Genomic DNA, 27,641 nt, shown 5'->3' on the forward strand with positions numbered 1-27,641 from the left:
GTTGCAGCCAGCAGGAGCCTTGAGCGGCTGAATTTTTGCTGTGGCAAGAACAGGAATGAGCTGTCCTTATCAGTGTATTCATAAAAACCAGTTGTTTTATGAGAGGTTCATACAAGTTAAAACTTGAAACAAATGCGGATAAGAATAAAAATATTCTCGAGGAATAAACCCCTTTAAACTATTTGTATTCTTTTGACTTTGGAAGGTAATTCTTGTAAAAGTGCATTCTGAACTAACTACTGAAGCCTGAACTTGTTGGAGAGTAGTGAAAATGGCAAGTCTGACATCAAAGTTTTACTATTTACATTACTGTAAATTCAGATTTCAATGTTTTGGAAAAAAAGGTATTTTAGCAATGGACTCTTTAAAAACTTTTTTCACAGCACAACTCACAGTTAGTTCCAAGGTGATTAAGTGCTTAAGGGCAGCTAGCTGTTCCTGTCCCTAACTAACAAACTTTTATTGGATAACCTTGGGAGGCTTGATGAATTTGGTTTGGTTGGTCCTTAGAAATGAGCATTTTGCCCTTGAAGGATTACACAGACTACCCTGGAAGCAAAATGGCTAAAACTCAGTCACGTATCAGTGAGCTTCTGTGTGTCCAGCCTTTGCACCTCTGGAGTTCCTTGCCCATGAGATTCCACTGCCTACTCCAAGTCCTTCAGCCCATTCCTTTCTGTCACTATGAATAAACATACAGTATTTCAAAACTAAAATGACACTTGTCCTCATCGCAGAAATTTTTCCATTTCCCTTTTATTCCCTATTTAATTAAATGCATAACCATATATCGTGTGCTCAAACCTGAAACCTAGAACTCATCTCTGATTCCTCGTTATCTCTGAGTCTTATTACTTCTATGAACAAGTCTTCAAAAATATCTTTGCAATCCTTGTACTACCTTCCATTTCTACTACTACTACGAACATCCAGGGCAGTATCATTTCTAGCTTGTATTAACCATCTTATATCTAACTTCTAGAAACACACACATACACATCAGTTTAACCATATTAGAGGTAACATATATTTTAAAATATAAACTAAAGCTGTTCACATACTAGTTTAAATTATCTTCGTATTTTTCTTTTGCACTTGGAAATACATAAAATTGGCTGGGTGCGGTGGCTCATGCCTGTAATCCCAGCACTTTGGGAGGCCATGGTGGGTGGATCACCTGACGACCTGAGTTCAAGACCAGCCTGAACAACATGGAGAAGCCCCGCCTCTACTAAAAATACAAAATTACCTGGGTGTGGTGGCGCATGCCTGTAATCCCAGCTACTCATGAGGCTGAGGCAGGAGAATCGCTTCAACCCAGGAGGCAGAGGTTGCAGTGAGCCAAGATCATGCCGTTGCACTCCAGCCTGGGCAACAAGAGTGAAACTTCATCTCAAAAAAAAAAGAAATATATAAAATGTATGAAAGTAAGGACTATACATACGCCAATGTATAAGTAGTAACTCTTACCATGCTTTGCACATAGAAGGCATTCTATATTTTTTTAATTCATAAATGAGCAACACAGTGGTTTTGCTGTTATACCTCCCATACAAAGTTAACCCTACTTAGCCAGAGATGACTCTTATACTAGTCCATTGTATGGTATTCTGTGCATTCTCTTAGTCTTTTCATTTTATTCTGTTACAGGAAAAAATGTGTATTCATTTTGGCTACAAACTTAATTAACTGAGAAGAGAAAAATGTTTTTATTATATGTTGTACATTATTTTTGAAAATGTATATCATAATTTTTAAAGTTTATTTATGTATTCATATTGCTTACATAATAACTCCAAATACAGATGCCATTTCTGAAGATGAAGAATTATGTAAGAATGATTTTCTTTGTCCAAAGAGGGTTATTCTCACTTTTCATAGTATAATGGAATTCTAAGGGCAAATGGTAGTTAAGAATGTACTTTTCTGCAAGGAGAATTCATTTATGTCACCATCTGCTAGCACCATCATCAGATTATCTGCCAAATCTCATATTTTACAATATTAATTTAAATACATTTATTTTTCAATATCTTCTATTGGCTTAGAGTAATCTAAATTTTAAAATCAAATGGTGGCAATTAAATAATTGCATGTCTCTGATTTAATATTAATGAAGTTAGAGGCTTTTTTATTTTGAGATGGGATCTCACTCGGTCAGCCAGTCTGGAGTACAGTGGTGCCATCTCAGCTCACTGCAACCTCCACCTCCCAGGCTTAAGCCAGCCTCCCACTTCAGCCTCCCAAGTAGCTGGGACCACAAGTGCACACCACCATGCCCAGCTGATTTTTGTATTTTTGGTAAAGATGGGGTTTTGCCGTGTTGACCAGGCTAGTTTCAAACTCCTGAGCTCAAGTGATCCACCCATCTCAGTCTCCCAAAATGCTAGGATTACAGGCATGAGTCACCATACCTGGACAAGTATTTTAATATTAAAAAAAAAAGACACTATCAAGTTGTGGCCCTAGATAAACAGAAAAACTTTGTAGCTTTATGGAAGGAAGTTAAAAGGGACTGTCATGAACCTATAGGCAGTTTCTTATTTCCCATCATCAAAACACAGGAATCAAGTTCCTCATCAAAGTCCTTCTCTGACCATTCGTCGTAAAACAGCAGGTCCCACTCTATTATCTGTCTCCTTAGTCTGCTTTATATTCCTTAATATTATTGATCATATTTAATATCATATTATGTACACAATTGCATATCTGTTTATTATATGTGGCCTTGGCAAGAATGTAACATCCTTTGGGGTAAGGGGGATTATTTTCCCCACTTCAGTGATACACATCAAAGACCTAGCAAGTAAATATGTATTTCTGGAATGAAAATATGTGATACTCAAGCTTCAAAAGAAAAAAAAAGACTTTGAAGGACATTCTAACAGAACACTTGAACATGGTGTTTATCATACTTCAATACTCTCCCTCTACCTGACAATCCCAATTTTTTCAAATTACCTTTGTAAAGATATTAAATTGTAATTAAAGCAACCCAAAAGAAGACAAAACTCCCCTGTTCTCTGAATTTCATCTTTGTTCTTTTCTTTCCATTATTTAACTTTTTTTGATAAGCCTAAATATGTAATATAAGCACTCAAAATACATTTAGATGATTTTTGTGATATGTATGTTAAAAACTATAATGTTTTCCAAACTTAATTTCATTTATTTCAGTATTATTAAATTACATAATTCTTCACTTTTCACGAGTGAGAAAATGATATTTGAATGTACAAAATGAGTCAAATAATTGATAAATCATTTAATTTAAAACTTCATGTGGATTTATGTAATAATCTGATGAATGGTTATCAATAGGCTAATAACATTTAAATAATAGCAATACCAATTAATCCCAATGTACCAGTTCAATAATGTCCAGAGTATTGACTTTCCAACTTTCAGCTATTCCCTCTTCTTAATTCTTCATGGCTTAACTTTTACAATATGATTATCCTACTCTCATTCTTTTTGGCTTCTATTTCATTTCTTCATAAAATATTCAATTTTAACCCCATCTACCAGCCTTCCAAATCACGTATCAGGATTGCTAAATGGTTTTGAATTTATGTGTGTATATATATATATATATATATGTGTGTGTGTGTACATATATATGTGTGTGTATATATGTGTATGTATGTGTATGTATGTATGTATGTGTGTGTGTGTGTGTGTGTGTATATATATATATATAACTTTAAGACCACTGCCAGTAAACATCAGATTAACAACCCTAAGTGGCATTCAGGACCACTTCCTTGACCTTCTACTTCTGTACTCTGTTTAAAAGCTATTTGCTGTTGTCTGTATTTTTACAATTAATGTCATTAGATGTCCTCAACAATTCTTTTGTCTTCAAATGATGCAGCATCGCATCTTCTCTGTCCTGGGACAATAGCTCCTCCTCTTTTATAAGGCTCTACCTGTGCCTTTACTGTACAGGTTCTCTACCTTGATGCTATTGGCATTTTTTTAATGGGTTCACTTTACATTGTTTAGCAGCAACCCTTTGACCACTAAATGCCAGTGGCAAACGTCCACCCCTAGCTGTGACAAACGTTTTCAGACATGAGGCCAAATCACCTTGAGAACGACTGCCTTAGTGAAGAATACCACTCCCTAACCATGCAATTCAGAGATCTTGTCTTAGAAAGTAACAAGTTATATAGTTTGGATGTTTGCCCACTCCAAATTGCATGTTGATATGTGATTCCCAATGTTGAATGTGGGGCCTAATGGGAGATGTTTGTGTCATTGGGACAGATCCCTTATGAATGGTTTGGTGCTCTCCAGTGATAAGTTCATGTGAGAGCTGGTTGTTAAAAAAAGATTGGGACCTCCTTCTTCTCTCCCTTGCTCCTTCTCCTGCCATGTGACATGGCTGTTCCCCATTCCACTGTCTGCCATGATTTTAAGCTTCCTGAGGTTCTCACCAGAAGTAGATGCTGACGCTATGTTTCTTTTACAGTCTGCAGAACGATGAGCCAAAGTAAATCTCTTCTCTTTATAAACTGCTCAGCCTGAGGCATTCCTCTATAACAATGCAATACACTGTAAAACAGCAACTGTTTGGTATCTGCTCCTTCTCCGCTTTTTCCCGGTAGCATGCCATTACTTTCTTTTTTTTTTTTTTTTTTGAGATGGAGTCTAGCTCTGTCGCCCAGGCTGGAGTGCAGTGGTGTGATCTCGGCTCACTGCAAGGTCCGCCTTCCGAGTTCATGCCACTCTAGTAGCTGGGACTACAGGCGCCTGCCACCACACCTGGCTAATTTTTTGTATTTTTAGTGGAGATGGGGTTTCACTGTGTTAGCCAGGATGGTCTCAATATCCTGACCTCGTGATCTGCCAGCCTCAGCCTCCTAAAGTGCTGGGATTACAGGCGTGAGACACCGTGCCCGGCCAGCATGCCATTACTTTTAATGGCAAAAATTGCAATTGCTTTTGCACCAACCTAATAAATATGCTCAATTTTTTTCTCATCTAAAAATAAACTTTTTGAACCCCTTTTTTGGTTTCTAGATACTGATTTATTACTTTCTCTTCAAAGTTAAATTTTTGAATCAGTGTTTAAACTTACTTTTATTATATTTCTCTCTCAACTACAAGAAGTCTTTAGAAAGTAACCCGTTGTTCTCCCCAATGGAAAACATTTAAAACTTTATGTTTAAACACATTTGACAGTGTTGCTTACTCAGTAACTTTAAAATGCTCTTTGGATACAGCTTCTCAATCTCATGCTCATAAGCTTCTTTCTGGATTCTTCCCATAAATATTGGTGTTGCTAGCTTCTGCTATAGTCCATTTTATTTATTTATTTATTTATTTATTTATTTATTTATTTATTTATTTATTCTTTTTAGAGACAAGGTCTTGCTCTGTCACCCTGGCTGGTCTTGAACTCCTGGCTTCAAGCAATTCATCCATCTCAGCCTCCTGAGTAGCTGGGATTACAGGTACAAGCCACTGCACCCAGCTGTTTTTTGTTTTGTTTTGTGTTTTCTCCTCACCATATAAGTTTAATTGCCTAGTTTAAGCTCCTACCGTCTTTCATCTTCAACACAGAACTATCTTGGTGTTAAGAAATCTATCTTTAACATTTGCTGATTGGCTGACTAATCACTATATTATGAGTTATATCCATTATAATGTTTTTAACATGTTTATTTTACTCAATGGGGAGTCTAGATGACTTGCTGCATGTGAAGAACAGTTCCTGGCACAGGGTTTGCTCCAAATAAATGTTGTCATCATCACCAGCACCATCATCGTCACCATCATCATAAATGTAAACATAATAATAGCAAATACCTTACTGAGCTTAAATGTATGTTTAATTCAATGTATTTAAAATTAAATCCTTTATCTCTGCATTTTGCTCAAGCATCGTGCTGTTCTTATTCACATCTAAACCAGGAGTCATCCCTGACTCCAGAATCACATTGATTCTATGTTTCTTTGTGGAATATTAATATTAACCAGTTCTACCACCATTGCCGGAATCTATCTCATCTCAGTATCAGTAAGTGCTATCCAATCATACCTCACCTCAAATTCTGTATAGTCCACCACTTGTCTCTTTTCCTTGGAATCTGTGTGACATTCCAAAACTCCAAACCAGATCATTATTCCTGCACTTTAAATTCTACTTTGTCTTTCCATACTCCTTAGGTTAGACTCAAACTTCTTTATATATATATATTTTTAATTATAGTTTAAGTTCTAGGGTACATGTGCACAACGTGCAGGTTTGTTACATCTGTATACATGTGCCATGTTGGTGTGCTGCACTCATTAACTCATCATTTACATTAGGTATATCTCCTAATGCTATCCCTCCCCCCTCCCCCTCCCCCCTCCCCCCCTCCCCACAACAGGCCCTGGTGCGTGATGTTCGCTTTCCTGTGTCCAAGTGTTCTCATTGTTCATTACTGGGTATATACCCAAAGGAATATAAATCACGCTGCTATAAAGACACATGCACACGTATGTTTATTGTGGCACTACTCACAATAGCAAAGACTTGGAACCAACCCAAATGTCCAACAAGCATAGACTGGATTAAGAAAATGTGGCACATATACACCATGGAATACTATGCAGCCATAAAAAATGATGAGTTCATGTCCTTTGTAGGGACATGGATGAAGCTGGAAACCATCATTCTCAGCAAACTATTGCAAGGACAAAAAACCAAACACCGCATGTTCTCACTCATAGATTAGACTCAAACTTCTTAACCTGGTTCAGAGGGTACTAAACAAACTAGCCCCTTCCTTATCTCTTACGTATCTTTTCCTCTGCCTGGAACTCATGGGATTCTTTGTTCTACTTCTGTCTCCCATTGCTGGAGGAATATTATTGAAAATGTGTTGGTTTAAATCTCCATTCAGCTTCTTACTAGCATAGATACTGGAGTGTGGGAAGTTTTCAAAAACTTCATTTTATGGTAGTATTATTACTAATACTACCACTTTGTTTTTTTTTTGTTGTTGTTGTTGTTTTTGTTTGTTTGTTTGTTTTGTGTGTGTGTGTGTGTGTGTGTGTGTGTGTGTGTGTGTGTGTGTGACAGAGTTTTGCTCTTGTTGCCCAGGCTGGAGTGCAATGGCACAATATCAGCTCACTGCAACCTCCACCTCCCAGATTCAAGCAATTCTCCTGCCTCAGCCTCCCGAATAGCTGGTGCTACGGGCACATGCCACCATGCCTGGGTAATTTTTTTTGTATTTTTTTAGTAGAGATGGGGTTTTGCCATGTTGGCCAGGCTGGTCTCGAATGCCTGACCTCAGGTAATGCACCCATCTCAGCCTCCCAAAGTGCTGGGATTACAGGCGTGAGCCACCACGCCAGCCTAGTACTACTACTTCTAATGGTAAACTTCATCAAATCTCAGCTTAAATTTTATTCCTGGGATTGCTTTTTCTAATTCCTTAGATTTGTTTTGCTAACCCCACTAAGACCCTTTTTCATTTTTCCCCTGTCATTTACTTCCCATTTACATTATGGGTTTATTGCCTTCTTTCCTTCCTTCTTACCCTCCATTGCTTCTAAGCAGACATTTTATCCATTTTATTCCTAGAGCATATCAGAGTACACAGAATGAAGTATTATTTGCTCAAAAATATTCATTTAAATATTCTTTTAAATGAATGACCAGATAAATGGATGGATGAATAAATAAAGTAACAATAATTAGAAAATTTCTTAAATATTTCAATCTGAAATTCTGGCTTCAGTTATGGAACTTTATATTATTTTAATTGAGCAAGTATTTTAATTTTCATGGTGTCCAATGATTGTATGTATAAAAATAAGAAATGCTGCTTATTTGTAAAAAAGTTGTTGGACAAATAATATGAAGAGAGTATGTAAAATGTAATGGCTAATAATAATAACAATACTTTTTAAATGATTACTGTGTCCCAGGCACTGTGTTTCACATTTATGGATTATATTATTTAAGATTTACAATAACCCTATGAGGAAAGCATTATCAATATTACATTTTTCCTCCAATGTTTTTACTTTAGAAAAAACAGTGAAGCATAGACAGTTTTTGCAAGAGGCCCAAGATCATACATCAAATACGTGCACAGCCAGGACCTGAACCAGTTGATATCTACAAATGCCTGGCTTTTGCCACTGGGCTCCTTCAGGTATATCTAACTTTTACACTCTAAGTTTGTTTCTGCTGTTTTGTTGTTGTTGTGTATGTATATATAAAATACTATTTAAAAGTAAAAAACTTTTGTATTTTTGCTTAGGCTTTATGGATGAGAGAACAAAATTATTACAATAATAAATAATCAAAACAACTAATGCCAAAAGCTTTATGTATTCAAGGAGGTCACTATGCACTATTCTTTTTTTCTGAAAATTACATCCAAAAGTCTACTTAATAACTAAACATTTAAGCATTTCCAAAATAAACTCATTAACATTACTTTTTCTAACAGAAGAAATTTTCTACATGAAAACATCATCTTTAGGTAGTCAAAAGCAATTTTATTATAAAATTATATGTGTACCTTCAAGGGAAATCAAAATGAATTCTGAATATTTTAGTAATTTCAATAGCTCTGCATATCTAAATTTTTATTCATGAAATGGTTTTATACTTTTAGGTTATTTCATAAGATGAATACATAACTTGAGTTGCAGATGGCCAAAAAATACCTTTATATTATTTCTGATATATTGCATTTGAAATTCTGTATTTCTATGGTATACATATTTATGTAACACTTAACATAATATTTGATATTATAAAAGAAATAGAAATTCCTCAGGTTTCCCATATATGCATAATTTACAGCAGTATATTTCCACATGGGAAAAACTGTGCTTAATCATTGTTTATTTAATCATATCACTTTGATTAAAACTTATATTTTGAATTCGTATTTTTACCCATTTTAATTCACCACATATCCCTTCTTTTTAACAAGCACATTAAGAAAAATAGAGGCAGAAATATTGTCACGTTCCAAAGTCATAAGACTAATTAGTAAATACAGAGGTAACACCTCACAGACATTACAGGGCTAGACTTTTGCACAACTCACTCATCCACACTCCTTTTTTCACCTTTTAAAATATGTAGAGATAAGTCATCTAATATGATACTGGGCTTTATTTTGATGGATCTAACCAATTAGACTCACTCTATCAAAAAAAAATCCAATAATGTGCATAATAAATTCTTCTCATTCTCTGTGCACCTGTTCTCTCTCATTATGTCTAAAACTTGGGATTACTCCAAAGTGTTCCATAATGACTTTTTATAAGCACAGCAAGTAGGAGAAATTCTTCAAGGACAGAGTGAATTGGTATTTGAAGTTGTGCTAACTACCTAGGTAGGAGGGAAGTGATAACAAAAGAAAGACCATGAGGCACATATCATTTGGAGGTAGGACGATTTATGGGATAAAGAATCATGCCACCAGTGATGAAAGGTACAAAAATCCTAAGCAGTCCCAGTTTCTCAGTTTTGTAAACATTAGCGCATATTTTCAATTAATGTATTTTTTTCCTGTATTCAGTTTTCGGAAAATGTTTAAGCAACACAGTCTTGTTTTTGTCTTTTGTTTTATACATCTTGGAAGATATTTAAAAGAGTGATTAAAAGAGTGATTATTTCACGTTTATAGCCACTGTGTATCTGTAGAACTACATATATTTACTTTTAGTTGCAATTTAATTTTGTGTGTGTGTTTGTGTGTGTGTGTGTGTGTGTGTGTGTGTGTGTGTGATTGAATCTTGCTCTGTCACCCAGGCTGGAGTGCAGTGGTGCAACCTTAGCTCACTGCAACCTCTGCCTCCCGGGTTCAAGCAATTCTCCTGCCTCAGCCTCCCAAGTAGCTGGGATTACAGGTGCCCACCACCACGCCTGGCTAATTTTTATATTTTTAGTAGAGACGGAGTTTCACCATGTTGTCCAGGCTGGTCTCGAACTCCTGACCTCAGGTGATCCACTCAAACTCGGCCTCCCAAAGTGCTGGGACTACAGGCATAAGCCGCCGTGCCAGCTTAGTTGCAATTTCAATTGTTTCTATTGTCTAATCACTGATCTTTGTCTGCATTCAAATTTCCCCAAACTTTTGAGGTTGACATAGGTAAACAATAGCTAAGTTTCCCTCTACAAAATTAAATCATGAAATGAGACTAAGGCTATATGGGAGTAAAACTTGACTAACCCCTTCCTTTTTAAAAAGTCTGGTACTAGCTGGGCTTCAAATAGTTATCTTAACTGCTTCCAGTCACTTTTGAAATATATAGATTACCACTTTAATATGTTGACTTTACCTGATACAAGATTATGACACATACTATTTTATATTTTAACAATTATAAATATTCAATTGTTGATTTTCTGTGGTGGAGCTCTGGATTAATTGAGGTAGAGAAAAGGACATGTAGAATTTAAATCTATAGCTAATCATCCAAATCTTCTTCAGAAGACTATAAACATAAAAATTTAAGACAAAACTATAGCAAACAGAATTAGCCTAGGAAAGCAAGAGGAGTTCCCTAAGATACATTCTGGAGTATGAACTTCTATTTCTCCCTCCTTCTTTCTCTCCTTCCCTTGCTCTTTCCTTCCCTACATCCCTTCCTTCCTCCTTCTCTCCTTCCTTCCCTCCCTGTCTTCCTTCCTTCCTTTCTCCCTTTCAAATGAACGTGATGGATCTATTTTTAAGACAATGTCATTCTAAAAATATCACTGTCAGTTTGTGGATTAATGAACCAAATTACAGGAAATTAATTGCCTATTAATATCCAATCAGCCTGACCCATAAGTGAAAGTGACTCTTTCTATAACCAATATTTTATAATGGCATAAACCAATATTATACCAATATTTTATAATGGTATAAAATATTGGTTATATAAATAACTTCAGAATAGTGTTGGCTTAAATCAAGTTTTATTGTCTCCTGTTACGTTCTCTTCTTTTTATTTATTATGACACCACTATGATTGAACTAATATACTATTAATCAAAATTCTAAGAGAGTTGGCTTTTAGCAGAGATAATATATCCTTCAATGAGGGCTAATAAAATAATAATAGGTGATATTTATTGATAATTTACTTTATGCTGGACACTGTATCAATCATGTTAAATGTTATATCACTTTAACCACTGAAACCGAGGTGTTTAAAAGGAAGAGAAAAAAATGAAAGCAGAAAAAATAATTTTGAAGTTAATAGAAGAAAATGTAGTGGAAGGTTTATCTTATTCAGAATTTTGATGAGATCATGTTTTTATTTGCCCTTACCCTTAGTATTAAGTAGTGCACATTTCTTTCCTTCGAACTAAATTCTATGAATTGAAAATAACTTCTAGACTTTAACTGATAGGAAAGTCCTACCTCAGAATACTTCAACAGCTCTCTTTGAAAATTGGCTCTCTTTGTTTAATGTCAGCATTTTGTGAGGCTGCTCAGTTCCTACAGTGACAGAAATTTTAGGAAGAAAATAGCCTCAAAGAAATAATAAGCTGTTGAATTCTCACTCAACAAGTCTGAGCCTGTTTCAGTTTTCTAAATTAGGGGGAAAACTGCCAATGATATTAAAAAATATTGTATATGTCAAGATTTGAAGATTTAATTCAGATTTTTCTTCCTAAGTTGTGCTGGTGATTGCTGGGAAGAGATGGAGATAAGCAGCCTTGACTCACTCCGGGTGAAATAAGAGTGAGTGTGCTTGCGAAAGACCTGAGATCAAATTAAGGCTCTACAACTTACACATTCTGAAAGCTAAGGCAACTTCCTCAAAGTTCTTTGAGCCTCAGCCTGTACAATTTTAACTAAAATTGAATTAATGATAAATTATTCACAAAATTGTGGGTAAAAAAGCACTTTGCACATTTATGTCCTAGATAAACATCTGTGCCTTCCATTATCTGTGCAATTCTAAGGAAATCACTTAAACTTATAATAAACAGGAACAATAATAGTATATTTGTTTCAAAGCAGTTTTGTAGACCAGATACTTACTTTGAGATTTATTTAATCCAATCTTAGAGAGAGTTATATGAACTCAAATGGAAATTCTGACTTCATAGGTATGAGTTGGGGTCTTTCTAATAATTGCCATATCAACATTCCTGAAGAACATGTATAACAACCGGGGTTCTATGTTCTGAGTGAGAGATGAACTTTAGTTAAATAAGCAGCAGGATTTAGGTGTACTAAGAATCAGGGGTAGAAAAATAGGGCAGTCTATTTTGATGAGGTAGGTAGTAGGTTTGGCTTTGTAGGCAGACACAGCTGATGCTCTTTACCACTAATAACCCAGCCAGACTCACAGGGCCACTAACACAATTGGGCATAATTAACACTTTCTCTGCAGAGTTAATGATTTCTCAAATAGCCTGTAATTGTTCATTATTTCCTTTCATTTCAATATCCTTGAATAAAACACTGGTCATCTAAGGAGAGTGTACAAAGTAAAGTTTCCCTAGTTGCATTACAGATCCTGATTCTACCAAGATCATATAATGGTAGATTCTCTCAGAATATGAGATATTCTTATATATGCAGGAGTAAAAACTGCATATAACTGTAGAGTATATTCATTCTTTCAATCAGAAAAACACTCAACTGCCAATGTTTTAGGCATTGGTGAAATAGTCAAATAGAAAGCAAACACTTTTGTCCTCAGAGTTTATGTGTTATGAAGGACAGGAGAGTAAACAAATAAATTAATAAATATAAAATTATGACAGTAGCAATAAGTGCCTTGAAGTATAAATATCAGGATAAAGATGGTGAAGAGAGTGACAAAAGAAATACTTTTGACTGGATAGCATAGCATGCATTGAAAAAATTAATGGAAAAATTTAACTGAGCAAAAATGAATAAATTGAGATGGCAAACACTTGGAAAAAACTGATTTGGTTAGTAAAATTAATATTTCTGTTTTGAGATTATTTTTCATTCAATAGAATTAAATATATGTATCTTGATTTAAGTGGAGAGATCTGGGCTATTAATGCATTTTGGAAAATCATCAGCAGTCAAATGAAATTTGAGAACTGAGTGTAAATAAGCAAAAGAAGTTTAGTCCATAGTCTGAGCCATTCAGCATCTTAATATTCAGAGGTAAGAAAGAGGAATAATAAAAGAATACTGAAAAATACTCTGGAAGACTCTGCAAGCGTGGATTCTTAGAAACCAGGAGCAGAGTGTTTCAAGAGGGAAATCTGAAAAACCATTGACAACGATAACAGCTGAAATGCAGGAAGACTTAGAACTGATATCAATCAGAATAGTTCCTGTGGAGGAATAGGCACAAACAACTCACTGGTATGGATTCAAGAAAGAATGGGAGGCAAGAATATGCAAGCAGTGAGGATAGACATCTCTTTCAAGAAGTGTTTCAATAATTTTTCAATAAAGAGAAGTAGGGAAATTAGGCAACATCTAGAGAAAACTCTTTCAAAACTGAAAGAGTATAACTGAATAAGTAACCTTCTCAGAGTCTTAATGATTATATAAAGCCAACACTAAAAGTTAAATACATCAGAAAGATGTTAAACAAGGTATGCCCTGGCTTGAACTATCATCAAATGACTTCATGATCTACATTTACGCTGTTCCCATATACAGCGTATGATCATTTCACTTTCTAGTTTATATCTAATTTGTATTGTCTGGCAAAAGATTGTATATTTTAGGTATCCTTTACTTTGTGTTTATTCTTATTATCCTAGACAACAAAATTAAGCTTTCATCACACATTAGAGTAACTAATTACAAGACAAGACAGAGAGATAATGTCACTGGGACATCATTGCTTTGTGAGGCCTAGGGTCTTTACCAAGTGATCTGTTCCTGAACTCAATGGTGTAGGCATTTTATAAATAAATTTGAAAGGAAAAAGGCCTTACTAGTCCTTTATGAGGAGTCAGAACAGTGGCTGTTAAACCCAGGAAAGCTCAGAATCTACTATTCTATTTGAGTTTATTCTATTGGAGGTCAGAGTGACATTCAGGTTTGTTTGGCAGCTATTGCTCCCCCAGAAAGACAAAGGTATTTTTTTTTTTTTGGTTTGGCTGGCTGATTGGTTTTACTTCTCCCACAAAATTAAAAGAGATTGATTATTTTGGTCATTTTCCATTTATTAATTTTTATTTATTCTGTACCAGTATATTCTCACAATGTGGGCTGGCTGCCATGAATAAAAATATAGTTGACCCTTCAACAACATGGGTTTACACTGCATGAGTCCACTTACACGCAGAATTTTTTTCAATGAATACAGCCAGTCCTCTGTATCTAAGGATTTCACATCTGCAACCAAATGCAGATCAAAACTATAGTATTTGTGGGATGTAAACACCATGTATACACAGGCCGAATATGTTTTTCATATAGGTGGATTTTCATACAGGGGGGTTTTACCCAGTCAACTGCAGGATTTGAGTATCCAGATTTTGGTATAATCAGGACGTCCCGAAACTAAACCCTGGCAAATACTGAGGGACAACTGTATATCCCACAACATGGCAAATCAATATTTCAGTTGAAAAAAATTATTACTACAGATATGAGATCTTAAAATATCCTCATTCTTATCTGAACAATAAAAAGTCCTCTTTAGCTATTTCTGTATTCACATTACTTGACATCTTAATCATTAGCAAAGGGGAGATAATCTCAATTTCACATCCCAAACCAATGCAAACTTCTAAGTTAATATGCAAGACGGTCAACCTAACAGACACCACAAAAGCTAATGATTGTGTTGTCTGAATGAAAGTCAAACAATGACTTAATTTGGTGTACCATTGACGATGCCTTCTTGCATATTAAGTACTTTTTGTTTCTACTTTTCCTTATAGATGAAAAAAATTCCTCTTCCTTTTTGCCTCACTTTGTTTGGAAAAGACAAAATTTTCTTTCATTTATTGACACATTTTATTTTTTTCTGAAGAATGTCATGGAACTGGAATATCACTTGAAAGAACATGAGTACTCTGTGGATAACGTGTTCTCCCACTGCATACATTATTTCAAACAACTGTTTATTTTATTTTATTTTTGAGACAGGGTCTCACTCTGTCACCCAGGCTGGAGTGCAGTGGTGCAATCTCGGCTCACTGCAACCTCTGCCTCCTGGGTTCAAGTGATTCTCATGCCTCAGCCTCCCGAGCAGCTGGGCTACAGATGTCTGCCATGACCCCGGCTAATTTTTGTATTTTTAGTAAAGACAGGGTTTCGCCATATTGGTCAGGCTGGTCTCAAACTCCTGACATCAAGGTATCCACCCACCTCGGCCTCCAAAGTGCTGAGATTACAGGTGTGAGCCACCAAGCCCAGCCAAACAATTCTTTCTTAGTTTCCTCTCTTGTTTGTCCTTCTGAATCTGCTCACTATTTTTTTTAGTGTCCTTATTTGTAGAGATTTTAATTCAGAATATATCCATATTTTTGACTGTCCCCACTCACAAGCCATCACTTTTGATTTTTTGAAATATAGTCTCTCGATTCTTAATTATACCTTTGCTCTGGATGCTGTTCACCATTATGCATCAGGAGCCCACCCAGGCACCTTTCAGGAACCACCTATAAACTCTACAGTCTCAGCTTCTATGAAAAGCCTGGGTTCTCTCTTTCTCTGAAAGAATACTTTATGATACTAGTCAAAGTTATTTCTATTATGAGTGATACTTCCCTATTTTATTCCTTATATATGAAATTAGAAGTGTATAATAAGTCAGAGAAATTATTTAATATCTGTGAACATATGTTTCCATCAGTTTTTGTGTGTATGCATATCTAAAATGGAATAAGAGAGAAAATATTGCCAAATGTCCATATTTTTCTTCCATTTTTCCATCTGTTTCTAAGTACTTCTTGCTAACCAACTCATGGGAATTTCCTCAGACTATATTCTTTTTTATCAGCAATTTTGTATGTTAATAAACACAAGGAGTAAAAAAAAACATTCGAGCCATATGCTGGAAATTCATGTTCACTGAATCTTCAATTTTGTGGTATAATGATTCTAATCAAAAGTTCTGTAAGGGTCAGTAGATAACAATGCAAAATAAAATCCACGTAGCTTAGATACTCACCGAAGGAATACCATTTATTAATATTTAGAAAATCATCACTGAATCAACAGTTCATTTCTTAAATAGGACTAGGGTATTGTACAACACAGAACTTACATATATTTATTATTTTGTAATTCTGTCACATTCCCTCCTTTGACCTACTTTCCCAAATTTATTTTAACTCACATGAGAACATGTCAAGCCAGAGATGGATATCCTCCTATTCAAATATTTTTTAAAATATATTGAGGGGATCCTGTGGGTCTAGAAATAATTTCCACATTAGTACCTAGAAGTGATAACATTTTATGGAATGCATATGAAATTATTATAGAAATGCCTATATTCTGCTGATTTCCCAAATGCAGCAGGAAGTTAAACTGAATGAACATCGGTCATCATTTATACATTAATTCTGCATTGGTTGTAACCTGGGGATTGTCATGCTGGATCAGACTTGTGGTAAATTAAGGGATGAGCCCTCTTTATATAATTGAGTTGCTCATTCAGCATCTATTTCTTGGCACTTGCAAAAGTCCAGGATCTGTTTTGAGCAATGAAGAAATAGCAATGAACGAAATTGAGAGTGCCTGAATTATCCACCATAAACTCAGTACCGATACTGAAACTAAAATATATATGAGGTTATTTTCATATTTATTTTCATAGTGATTTATGACTATCAGTCTTACACACACACACACACACACATATGTATATGTATATACATATATAATTATATATCACTAAATAATTATATAGTGATCTCATGAAATGGTGGTTATTATTATAATACTTGTTACCTTAGAGTAGTAAATGCCATAAATACTCATTTTATGGGTAAACTCTTGCATCGAGTTCTTTTAAGTGTGCATCATTGAAGTTATACAGATTGTTCTTATCCTAATATGTAATTATTTGATGAACATATAATAATACAAACAGTATTTCTGCCAAGCTTGATGTCATGAATATGTTTAAGATTTCTTGAAATATGTCAAAGCATCTAATACATGACTTGGCTAATATTTCTTTACAAATTTTGCTTTTCAAATTGAACATAGCATTGATATTTTAAGTTAAACAACATATTAAGCTAATATTGTAAAAGAAGACTCTTCTATGTTCTCCGATTACTTGCCTGAGTTGCAGACTATGATTGTGAAAACTTTATTTTATATATATACTGTCACAAAATGGTACATCTATTTTAGATGACTGCTGTCTTCACAGTTTTCTGATAATTTTATATGTTCTATTTCTCAATGCATCCTGAGCTCTCACTCCCGCTTGCCTTTGCCCATAGTACTTCCTCTGCCTACAATGCTCTTTTTTCTTTGTTAAAATTTTTCTCATCTTTCAAGATTCATATCAGTGATTCTCATTTCCGTAAAATAGGTACTGATTTTTGCTTTCTATATCCCAGTCTCTGTGCAAAGCACATTAACTTTCAACATTTTACTTTATAATGAATTTTGTCATCCCAGTTATACAAATGAGACATAGAAGCTCAAAAGAATCTTTAACTTCTCTAAAGGTTAACAGATGGTTAAGCTGGGAATTGACACCATGCTATCTGGCTACAAAGTGACTGTGCATATTCTTCTATATATATATTTGATATATTATTTCAATTTCTGGATATCTGTTGTATGTGATTATCACCACTACTAAGCTATAAGATTCTGGAGAAGCAAAACTACTGTATTTTATTCTCATCATTTCTTGTTATCAGCTGACATTCCATAAATATTAATTGATAAAGGGATGAATGGAAACATTAATGACTAAAATTTTACTGCATTCCATGGCAGTACTTATTATTTTAAACAGCTTTTCTATTGAAAACCTGTTACTTATGTGAAATTAAAATTAAGCTCCTCCTAATGTTCCACTTTCCTCCTAGTTAAATTCCTTGGTGGCCTTTAGTATATATTTAATTCATTTCCCTTCTCATGTTTAAAAGCAACTCTTATTACAGAGCAAATCTCCCGATTTCCTTTTGTCGTTATTCATATGCAATACATTTATTGTATGGTCTTTGCCATTCTTCTTTATTAAAACTTGATTTGATTCAACATAATCAAAAAACTATTTATTGATCATTAGCTATTTTTCAATCTAATTGTGAATAGAAGATTCCCATGAAATAGCAGATTGACTTGGAAAAAGCAGTGATAGCTCACTTATTCTAGAGGTCTGTCTTCATTATGGCATCCTAATATTAGGTTTCTTTTCTCTCCTTTTCTTTTCTCCACTAATTTTCTTCCTCCTCACCCTCTTTCTCTTCCTCCTCTTCCTCTCTTTCCCTTCGTCTTTCTCCTCCTCTTTCTTCTTTTTTAAGCCTGTTCCCATTGTTGATTCCTTTGAGGCTTACAATCCTCTAGACGAGCATGTACCTTGTGTCTTGCATAGACAGTCCTGGCTAATACTTGTGGTCCAAATCCGACTTTGTTCTGGAATTTTTATTTTTTATGAAAATATTAATATAGTCACATTAAAATTAGCCTAGATGGATATGTAAGACTTTCATTTTGTGGTCCAGCTTGTGTCATTGTCTCTCTAGCAAAGTAGGAATCACTTATCCAGTGAACAGTATACTCCCTTATCAGGATGAGGGTTTCCTCTATCCAATATGAAATATTGACTTATGCATGAAACATTCCTCGACTTACAATGTTGTTTTGTCCTTATAAACCCGTCATAAATAGAAAATATGGTAAATCAAAAATGCGTTTAATATCCCTAACCTGCTGAACCTCATGGCTTAGCCTATCCTACCTTAAATGTGCCCAGAGTATCGACATTAGCCTACAAGTTGGGTAAAATCATTTAACACAAAGACTATTTTGTAATAAAATGTTAAATAGTTCATGCAGTTTATTGAATATTGAAACTAAATGACAGAGTAGTTGTATGAGTACTCAAAGTACAGTTTCTACTGAATGAACGTTGCTTTTTCACCATTTAAAGATAAAAAACCCTGAGTCGAACCATTATGTTAGTAACTGTCCATATTTCTAAACCTCTGTCCTTGTATAATCCTTTTCTCTCTAGTAATTTACCCTGAAAATTTGAACTACTTCAGCCTCCCTGAATCTTTCTTTCTTTCTTCATGATTCAGCAAGATTGTTTTTCTTTGCTTTGTTTTTCTCTCCCTACACGACAGTCCTGAAAGTTTCTTTATACAAGTCACGGTAATCCTAACGCTCACCTAATTCATATAAGTTTTGTGTATTTGTCCCAGGTATCTAGTTGTTAATATTGATAGGCTTCATTTAATATGATTAACTTATTACAAATGCAAGTATGTAGTTTATATTTTTTTTAAGAAATTAAATTTAAATTTTTGAAAATTAAGTAATCTCTTTTGATAGTATACTAAATGAAATGCATTTACACAAGACTTGTTTGTTATACCAAAAAGACACCAAAAAAGTACACCTTTTTATGTCCCAGTTTTTGACCTCAAAGGGGTTACAATTTATATAAATACATAATATACATTCACCTGAAAATACAACATAAATATACTTTAATTTTTTATGTCCCAGTTTTTGACCTCAAAGGGGTTACAGTTTATATGAATACATAATATATACACTCACCAGAAAATATAACATAAATATACTTTAATATCTGAAATAGCCTAACTCAATAACAGTGTAGATGACCCTATTATCATGATTAATGGAAAAATTCAGGCAGGAGATAACATAGGTCTGAGTCCAAGGCTAGATACAATTTCTGAACTATAGAAAAGTAAGGGAGGGGATTAAATGAGGGTTTAAATGATAAATATTTTGTAGTAAATATGGAGAACGCAAGCATGAAGGACAGACAGAAAAGTTTGAATCAGTGAAAAGCTTCAGCAGAAAATGAGATACTAGGACACCAAGTTGGATATTCTCTGTCATTGCATATGTTTTGCTGCATGAATTTAGCATACAGTAGTCCCTTCTCATTCCTGGAGGTTATGCTCCAAGACACCCCCAGTAGATGCCTAAAACTCCAGATAGTACTGAGCTCTATATATACCACGCTTTTTTCCAATACATACATTTCTATGATAAAGTTTAATGTACAAATTAGGCACAATAAGAGATTAACAACAGTAACTGATAATAAAATAGAACTATTATAACAATATCCAGCATCAGTACTCTTGTGCTTTGGGGCCATATTAAGTAAACTAAGGGTTGCTTGAACACTAGCACTGTGATACCGCAACAATTGATCTGATAACCAAGATAGGTACTATGTGACCATCCTACAGATAATGTACACAGCATGGAGATGCTGGAGAAAGGGAGGGTTCATGTCTCAGGGAGGATAGAGCAAGATGGCATGAGATTTCATCAGCCTTCTCAGAACAGAGCGCAATTTATAACTTGATTGTGAATAAAGGGTTGCCACTGTTTCCTTTTTTATTTTAGTTGCTTTATTATCTTGTTTGTTTGTTTGTATGTTTGCTTTGTTTTGTTTTTCTGATCACTTTGTGTTGTGCTAAGATAAACATGTCAGTGGTATTTGGGAAAGAAGATGAAAATTGTATTTGAGTGGTTCGGGTGTGATGCTCTTAGTTAGAATGAATCAAGCGTGGTAAGAATAAAAGACATGAATCCAGGTCACTATGAAGGATTGATCAGGAGAATATATATTTTAAAGTTCATCTTCTTGTTAACTAAAATATAATTATGAATTTTATTTATTTATTTATTTATTTATTTATTTATTTTTGAGATGGAATTTCCCTCATTTTGCCCTGGCTGGAGTGCAATGGCATGATCTTGGCTCACTGAAACCTCTGCCTCCCGGGTTCAAGTGATTCTCCTGCCTCAGACTCCTGAGTAGCTGGGATTACAGATGTGCGCCACCAAGCCCAGCTAATTTTGTGTTTTTAGTAAAGACGGGGTTTCACCATGTTGACCAGGCTGGTCTCGAACCCCTGACTTCAGGTGATCCACCTGCATTGGCCTCCCAAAGTGCGGGGATGACAGGTGTGATCCACCATGCCTGGGGAGTTTTATTTTTACTTAATAAATTTGCTTGCTTGTTTACTTACTTGTAACTTGCTTTGCTTCAAAGAGTGTTTAACATAGAGAACATATAAGGCTTCAGGTATTTTAGGCATGGGGTAAAGTTAGTGAAAGAGAGGACTTAGAAAAAGTAAGATTGTGACTTAAGCAACTATTGTGTTCAACAGGAATAATAAACTCAAAGTAGAAAGACAATGATGATTAAGATATGCTGCATTTGAGGTGGCAGAAAGGACATCTAAGTGGTAATCATTACCTGGCATTTGGAGATAATGACCAGAAAATACTTCAGGGCAGAAATATATATTCTAATGTCATGCATATATAGAAGTAAATTTGAAGCCAGCAAAATGAATGTTTTCTAAATTACTTAGAGAAGGAAAAACTGGCTGAAGTGAATATAAACATTCATGCTTTTAAAAAAAATGTTCCCAAAGGTTTTAGTTTTATCAAAGGTAAGAATTACAATGCCGTTTTATTGCACATATTTTATTTTTTACTATTCAGTTCATCCCTGGAAAGTTAAAACATATTCACATCTTTCAACAATCACATGTCTTTTACAAAATACAACTTTTGTCAAAGCAGCAGGAAATTCTCACATTTCAAATAAAATATTTTCTATCTTTTAGAAGTACGTATTTTTTAAAAGAATATAATTCAAAGAAACTAAAAAAGAACGATTTCATCTTTGTCACAGTGTATGTGTATGTGTGTGTGCATGTAACTTTATAAACTCTTTTCTTTTAACCACGAATATTTAATTTGGCTACCTTATGTCTGAACTTATTCTCCTGGGCTACTTAGGTAAATACAGGTCTGAATTGTAGAGGATTTTGAAAATGTAGTTGTAGTTAGAAAAAAAAAAAAGTAACTAGAATTCGGTATGGGAAGTGTTAGATACCATAATGTTGAAATAGCTGATCAGAATGGTTGGTTAAATACAGTTAAAATTGTTTTAAAATTAGGTTTTCTAATTCCTAAATGTAAACCTTGTTAAGTATTTAATAATTTATCTTAAAGAGATATAAGTCCTATTTTCATGTGTTATAACCTGCCTGGAGCCCCCATCAAGAGATGTTACTTTCTCATTTGAACCTAACACTAGTTGAAAATTTACTTTATGGACTCAAACACATACAAACAAGTTTACAGAAAGTAAGTTATCAATTTATGCAAACTGAAAATGAATTAAATACAAACTCTGTCTAAGACTAGGAAGATGGCGGTGGACATAGATAGTAATTTGTCACTCTCTGCTTCAATGTACTGCCCTTTAGAGGAGCCTTCTAGATCTTCATTTAATGATGCCTTCTGTATTATTCATTTAATAATGCATTATAATGATGTCTACTGGGAGCATTGGTTTCCCGTATGTGATGATTATTGCATTTTTCAAGTGCTGTTGACCTGAAGAGCTACTTAGCACCATTTTATTGGAACACAACATAGGCTCTATTGAGCTTTCTCTTGCAAGTCACATCAGAGAAGCTAGAGTATGACCACAATGTGTCATCCTCTGGAAGCTGTCTCTTAAATGATCCCATCCTTTTCTCCTAAGTGGAAAATAAGATCACCAACTTTTCCTGACTCAAAATGAAACTCACATTTCCTAATTTGAGACACCAAAATATAGAGTATCTAAGAATCTAGTTTTATTTTTTATCTCAGCAAATAGTCACTGAGAGACTTCCATATGCGAAGAACAGTATAAGGCTCTTTAAGAGACTGTAGTGAAGAAGAAAGTTTTAATAATCTCTTTCCTCAAAGTTTATATTATAATAAACAAGATGAATATTTAAAAAGACAAATCTAGCTCTGATCTCAAAGAGTTTGTATTTGCCAGAAAAAAACTCATTAGAAGGTGATTTGTGTAATTTATTATTTAGATATGATGATTTGGGTAATTTATTATTTAAATATGATGATTTATGTAATTTTTTATTTAAATATGATTATTTATGTAATTTATTATTTAAATAGAAGTTCCAGACTGAGAACAATGGGAATTCATGTCAGGTGTATCTGATTTAGTCTAGGGACAGATTTTTACCGTATATGGAGAGGACATGACTGGTCAAGGAAGTGCATTTTGTTTTGATTTATTTAAACATTTTTATTGACTTACTATTCAAATGCTGTTAATTCCACAAGTATGAGACATCAGAGGCAGGTACAAGGGAACAGAGGACTCAGAAAATAAAGCATGACCAAGCATTCTGAAGAAAGAAGGACCATGTGAGAAGGAACACATGAGAAATTCAATGTGTTGATGCAGTAAGAGTAAGAGGTGAAAAGAGATAAGAATGCTGATGTCGGCAGAGGTTAAAACTTGCAAGTACTTAAAGATAGATTGGAAATATATATTTATAATTGCATTTTTAAATTAAAGAAAATGCAATAAATAATTGTTTCAGGGCCACAGGAAAAGTTGTCCAGTAATGGATTTTGGTCATTATCTTAAGAATGGTGGAGTCCTTGAAGGATTTTAATTAGGTGAGAGATTTGGATTTTCAAAGGATAAAACTTGTAGTATAGAAGAGAAAGGGTTTGAGAGAGGTATGAGTGAATGGGAGACAACTGGGTAGAAAACAACTTCAGCATTCTAAATGAGAGATTATGATGCCTTGACTTGGAATGCTGTATTAGACTGTTCTCACTCTGCTAATAAAGACATAGCCAAGACTGGGTAGCTTATAAAGGAAAAAGGCTTAATTGACACAGTTCCATGTGGCTGGAGAGGCCTCACAATCTTGGGGAAGGTGAAGAAGGAGCAAAGGCATGTCTTACATGGTGGCCGAAAGCCAAGCAAAAGAGGAAACCCCTTATAAAACTATCAGATCTTGTGAGATTTATTCACCACCATGAGAACAGTATGGAGGAAACCACCCCCATGATTCAATTGTTTCTCACTGGGTCCTTCCCAAAACACGTGGGAATTATGGGAGCTACAATTCAAGATGAGATTTGGGTGGGGACACAGCCAAATCTTATCAGATGATAAATGAAAAGAAAGAAATGGAATGTTAAATAGAGTATTTAAGAATTTAAATGTTCTAAGGTATTACATTGGCTTATTCTCAGAATATATGGTAAAATTATTTTCAGATTTCCACACTTGGTAAACATATATGATAAGTGAAACTAAGAATCAGATAATTCTATACTAATATATAAGAACATCAGTGTGACCTATTTTACTTACACATTTTTAGCAGATTACCTTTGAAATCTGGAGGCAGCTACAGATTATTGAAACTAAAATCCAGATTCCACAAATAAGTGAGATAATGCTGTACTTGTCTTTCTGTGTCACAGGTAAAGAAAAGATGTTGATCAAAGGATACAAAGTTTCAGTCAGACAGAAAAAATAAGATTTAGTGAGCCACTGCACGGAATGGTGACTATAATAAACAATAAAGCAGTACAGATTTCAAAATTGCTAAAGTAGTAGATTTTAAATGTTTTTATCATAAAAAATCATGGAAGCTGATATATTTCATTAGGCTGATTTAATCATTCAACATCACAACTGTATATCAAAACATCCTATTTTAACCCATAAATATATATCATTATTATTTGTCAATTAAAATGAAATTCTAAAAACCTTCTAGTTTTTAAACTTGACTTGGTAACTTTTCTTAGCTTTGTGTTTTAATAAAAGATACCTTTAATAAAGCATTTCATATGGGATATATGTTAGTGAACTTTGAGAAGTGCTATATGATATTAATTTGTTAGTATCATGTTTTTCCTAGGTATCCTTTTGTCTTCTTGTTGCTTTTATCTCTTGCCACAGCCAAGCATCCCAATATTGTCCTATCCCAGAGTCTTCCATCTCAATTGAGTAGTACTGATGTAAAACCATTTTCACAAACCAGAAGCCTAGAAATAGTATTTTCATGTGCCAGCCATTTGTAGTCTGTCAAGTTCTCTCTATTTTATATCTTAACGAGTTTTCAGAACTATCTGATTGCCTAGATTTTGCCCATCTTTACTGTAGTCCAAGTAAAAATTATCTTTTCTGTAGATTATAGTAATAATCTCCTAACACCCACCTCCACAAAATTAAACCATTATTTATGTGGCCACAATGATAACTTCTAAACACAATCCTCATCTATAGCACCTCCTGTTATACGCTCATCCATATTTACAACACTCAAGTCTTTTGTCACTTTTGTTATAAGGAGGGAGATGTAAACATGGCCCAAAGGAACTTGGAGGTGTGCTCCCCACTGACTTCTCAGTCCTCATCTTGCGTCACATGCCCATACAAGCCTGTTTTCACTTTCTTGAATGTGCATTGTTATCTCTTGTTCCATGCTGGTCCCTCTACCTAGTGTTCTCTTTTCCTCCATACCCAATACATTTTTCCTTTATGTATTAACTTAAATGTCACTTTCTCTACCAAGAATTCCTCAATTAAGGTGAAAATCTTTGTTAGCTGCTCTCAAAACACACTATATCTATTATATTGCTCACAGCACTTACCACATTTCTTTTCTTTTGCTTGTTTGGTTACTATTTTATTTGCCTAAAGGTATAAGGTCCTGACAGACCAGCAGTAATTATTGTTTTTGTTCATGGTTGAATATCTAGCTCTTTGAAAATAGGTGCTCAATAAATACATACTTAATGAATAAGTCATCCCCAGGTAAAACTGGCATTAAATTTTCCATTGCAAAAAAGCTAAGTCATTGACTTCCATTATCAGATAAAAGCCAACCTCTGAAAAAGCAGTAAGATTATTTTCTTCATAGTTCTGCTCCTGTGTATTCCTATATACATTCCCTCATACATTGAATTCCCACAAAAGATTTTCAGTCCCTGAATCCTCAGGTTACTTTTTGTTTCAAGGTAAAGCAAACTGGAATAGGACAAGCCTATTGAGACCTCAGATCCTGATGGATACAGAGCCAATTACAGATCTGCAATCACTCTACCTCCTACTTTTCACTGGACTACAAAGTCCCTTTCAGATTCATGATGCTTGTCTGAACTGGCTTACACACCCCAGGGCTAAGCAAGAGGTTCCGTTGCTCATGTTGTGTATCTGTCAGCTCACTTCCTAACAAAATGGCAGTTGAGTTGAGTTAAAGAAAACTGATGCCTTGAAGCAATAATATTTAATGAGGACATTGCTAGAATTTTTTTGCTTTGTTTGGCTGTTTTTCAGCTAGACATTTATTTAGATATGTGCATTTAGATATGGAAAGTTTGCACAAAAATGTTTACATAACTGATTATTTCAGAGACGTGGGAAGAAGAGAGATTTTTGTCTTAATTTTGCTTTGACCTATCTCCTTTTTCTATAACAAACATTTATTGCTTGTGAAATTTTTTAAAGTTAAAAAAAATAAAGTACACTCTTCATTCAAACAGATCTTTGATTAAGATAGACACTATCTCTTGTTAGTCATGTGCACCTAAGAGAATCCATCACTCTTTACATTTACCAAACAGTCAACTTTGCAGCTAGTTTCAGTCCACTAGTAGGTCCCAGCACATGCAAATGCATTTTCAAAAAAAGACTACTATTAGCACACATTTATTCTAAATCTGAGTAGAAAAAGGGCCACTAAGGTGAAAGTAGTATTTTCCCTTGGTCCTCAGGCTTGCTTCCCTACCTTTTTGCAAACCCTGTTCTGGCAGAGCCGTTATCAGTGGCCACCAGTCCCTAAGGAGAGGACCAATCCCAGAGAAGTTCAACTCCAGACAGGCTCAGGGCTGGGAACTGCATGGAAGGAAAAGCATGGAAGGAAAACCAGAATACCAGACAGAAAGCTAAGCCTTGTCAGGGGTGACTCAAGAGAGGCTAGAGGCAGAGTCCAGTGCTACAAAAGAGCTTGCAGAACCAGGGGCATCAGATACAGACAAAATTTGGTGGCCTTCATTTAGATGGGAGCTTTAGCAGTGACATCACAGGACAAGGCAGAAGATGCTCAGATGATTATGCTGGGCCTCCCTCTTTCAGCCTCTTTGGAGTGGCTCAGGAAGGTGTACCCTGGTTTGTCACCAGGGCCTCAGGATCTTTGATGCCTCAAGGTCTCACCCCTGCAAAGGATAGTTGACTGCAGCTTTTCAAGGCCCAGTTTTGGTTTCCAGATAGGTCTGGACAGCCTGAGCTTGCTAGGCTGCTTCTCCTGGCTCTGTGTGAGTTGGTAGAGTATGGTTACGTGGAATAGAGACTGGACTATGTTGGCCAATTTTCTTATGGGCTTGCCGTGCCATCTAACCCTGTCTTTGCCAAGTCTTAGGTCATTGCTCATCACTCTCCCATCCTGCTTGTGTGTATTTGGTTTGGGGCTTAAGAGTAGAGGCTTTTGTGGATGCTATTACTAAATCCAGTTAATCTGTTGTTCTGTACTTTCAGGGTTTCATGTAAAGGGCCTATGGTAGGGTGACACGAATAGATGAGATATCTAGTAGTACATGATACTAGAAGGCAGGTGGGGCTTATCTCCTTGGATCGAAACTCCAGAATATCTTGGGGTTGGGGATTCAATGTCTATCCCCCAGTGGAGA

At 35.0% G+C, this 27,641-nt stretch overlaps 1 long non-coding RNA gene across 3 annotated transcripts in view; it reads left to right on the forward strand.

The window, feature by feature from the left end:
- The window catches only part of LOC104006019 (uncharacterized), a 205,604-nt gene that overhangs the window by 153,599 nt on the left and 24,364 nt on the right, over positions 1-27,641 (forward strand). For 2 of the 3 annotated variants that reach the window (XR_008547475.2, XR_679541.4), the window contains exons 3-4: positions 5,367-5,459; positions 8,034-8,159. This is a non-coding gene — a long non-coding RNA (uncharacterized LOC104006019). Of the gene's footprint in view, positions 1-5,366; positions 5,460-8,033; positions 9,770-27,641 lie in introns of those variants that run through there. The other variant, XR_010156518.1, reaches the window with a different exon arrangement.

The sequence above is a fragment of the Pan troglodytes genome, chromosome 3 (assembly GCF_028858775.2).
Source record: "Pan troglodytes isolate AG18354 chromosome 3, NHGRI_mPanTro3-v2.0_pri, whole genome shotgun sequence".
Taxonomy (NCBI): domain Eukaryota; kingdom Metazoa; phylum Chordata; class Mammalia; order Primates; family Hominidae; genus Pan; species Pan troglodytes.